Below are 3164 nucleotides of genomic sequence, written 5' to 3' on the forward strand. Positions count from 1 at the left end.
ATGAAATACCCTCCTAAGTCTTTCTTCCGCTTGTGCATCAGTGCCGGTCACTCCGGTCACGCCTTGGACACTACCTATATATACACATATATATATATATATTACATATAGCAAGATCAATATTTTGGGGAAAATTCTGGGAAATTAATTTTAATACTTTTTTTATATTTCCCAGAAAGCGTTAAGAAAGTTCTGGAACATAGTTAGTTGCAATATATACAGTGTACCTATACTATTTCTGAGATATTAAGCATTAAAGATAGGAAAGCTATTTTAATCTGAATTTATTTAATGTGTTGTCTCGGTAAATTTTAATCTGAAATTAAGTTTAATCAATAGCAAAATGCGACCATAGTTAAATAATTACAGTCTTAAATTATTAACAAATCAATGATAAAAATCTCAAATTAACAGAATTTTCTATTCAAAGTTCATACACAGAAAGCGTTTAGAATGGAAACTCGTATATTAATATTGAAAATTACAGTTCGTTCAAGTGTCTCGCCAAGAAACATAAGTTAAATAGATTTTCGTTAAACTTTTGTATGTTATGTATATTCTCGACTTATTTATATTCTCTTTTCATATTTGTGTTTATCGAAACAAAATACACGTGTTACGAATTTCGGATTGAATATTTTAACCATAAATTGGAAAGAAACTGATTCCTTTACAAAGCAAGCAGACCCTATAATGTTAAATATAATTTTTCTGTTTTCGGATTTATTTCACTACACAGTCGAAATTATATACACACTTCATAGTTTATAGTTATACTGTCTGTATATGAAATTTGCTAATGCCGTATACATTCACAGTTCATTAGCAAATTTTAAGCTAACTAAGCAAATGCGGAGCATAATCAGGTAATTTTTTATGATTCACTTCATCAATGGAAATAACAAAAACAATCTTCATAGCAATTACTTGAACCAAATGTAATAACAATAACAATAATAATAATAATATATCTAATTTTGTGTATTTCAATTTTTATTGCTGAATCGCACATTATTGATAATGGACGTATCAGCCAGGATAACAATAGAAATGTCAACAACCAAGATACAAGGAATACTACACGGCTGAAAATTCAATTTAGTCGTTCGGTGAAGTAGGCAAGTGCATATTGTTCCAAATTGATTGTATTTGGCTTTGGATTTTGTCTAAAATGGAATCATTTTTATTTTTCAATTTTTGCATTGTTTTTTTAAATATAATTTTGTTATCGTCTGTTCTTTACAGATTCTTATAATTTCAATTTATTTTTTTGTACTCGGCTGAATTAGCAACTGCACGTGTGTATCTTTTATTCTACCAATGAAATCATGAGTACGTTACATTAGTTTATCCTTGTTCCTGCAATACTCAGAGGTATTAATCAGTGCAAACATTGAACATGTTTGACTTTTAGCTTACGAATTCTTGGAGTTAACAATGCGTTAAAGCATAGGCGCGACAGTCAATATTAGCAAAGTCAGTTTAATTTTCAATCGAAGGTAGAAAAAAATCAATCTGCTGTGACTTGGTAGCTATCAAGGGAAAATTTTTATAATTTTATTTATAATTTTTATTAGACAAGGACTAGGAGCAACTCCCAAAGCTATCAGAGAACGTACTTTTAAAAACTTAGTATTGACGATGAAATTATGGTTGAAATTTAATTGTAATATTTAATATTGGTACTAATAATAATATATTATACAAAAAATTGAAAAATTTGAATTCCTTTTTATGTGATTTCAGTACCCATGTATGGGTCATTCTTTTACAAATCGGACTGATTTTGACAAAAAATGAGCTTCTCGAATTCGGTTGAAATTTTATAATGAGCTCCTTTTATAAAATAAGAAGTCCCGATATAAATCCATTTTATTTTGACAATTAGCATTGTAGACACTTTTTTAAACGATCATATCTCAAGCCATATAAATGGTAGAAACTTGAAATTTATTGCATTTAATTTTAAAAAATTTTTTAGAACTTAAACAATTAAGATGGTTGATATTTAAGTAGTAATATTAATCGTTATATTTCAAACAAAAACTTCCAAATATGTCCCAAGAATTTTAATTTTTTTGTATATAGTACAATAGTTTGCAATAAACTAGAAATACAATTAAATTAAATTAGAAATTTATCTATATATGCACTAAAACATAAAACTTAACACAAAATCGAACTAAAAAATATGAGTTCTGCCGACTCCACTATCCAGAAGCTACAAGTTTCTCATAGTCAGGCTCTCCGACGGCTCTTCAAAGTGCAATGGTACATCCGCACGAATGACTGTTAAGAGAACTTAAAATAGATCCGCTCAAAAAATACATAATGGACAGAGCTCTGAAGCTATATGCGAAAACCGACCATCTGTCCTACTTAGCACTATCTAGTCTCAGAGTAATCACATCACTAACCGCATGGGGCGGTACGTAGATCTCAGATCAGTCACTGAATAATCATGAAGATTATGAAGAATACCCAAATTAATTCGTTAGATGGGTGGGCCTCTGCAGAAACTAACCAACTATCAAAGAGTAAAAGTACCCAGATGCACTAACTCGATGCACAACACATTATTTCAATTAGTATTAAAAACATTTCATTTTATGAAAAAATGAATTCTTCCATCCTTTTTTACTGCAATTTTTTGATTTCAAATGTTAAATCGTAACTTAAGTGTCCGTAACCGCTGTAAAGGATTTTGCTTAAGCAATTCCGGTTCCACTCTTTACCTATGTATTCATTTGTTGACATACAAATTAAGCTTCTCATAAATTTTTAATTCTTTGCTAAATTTTCACACTTTTAAAACGAGAAAAAAATAAAATGCGGTGAAGTTGTGATTACCACAAAAATTTGCTTTTTTCTCGTATAAAATCTCACTTAGTTTTTCCCACTTCTTTGTTTTTAGATTAAAAATGGGGAAGCGAAAAAATTTAATTAGTCGGAATTTTTGGTTGATTTTCGGTGTTACGCTGATGCAGCTGGGGATGGGAAAGAATGGAAAAAATTCAGACAAAAAATTTTAACAAATTTTTTATGAAATGTCGACAGATTTTAAAATGCCTGAAGATGTTTTCACTCAATATAATTTTTTATACTTTATAAGTAATAGTAAACGCATTTATAAATATTGTTTTTTTTACAATTTGAACTATTTT

This window comes from Teleopsis dalmanni, chromosome 2 (assembly GCF_002237135.1).
Source record: "Teleopsis dalmanni isolate 2A chromosome 2, ASM223713v2, whole genome shotgun sequence".
In the NCBI taxonomy this organism is placed as follows: Eukaryota; Metazoa; Arthropoda; class Insecta; order Diptera; family Diopsidae; genus Teleopsis; species Teleopsis dalmanni.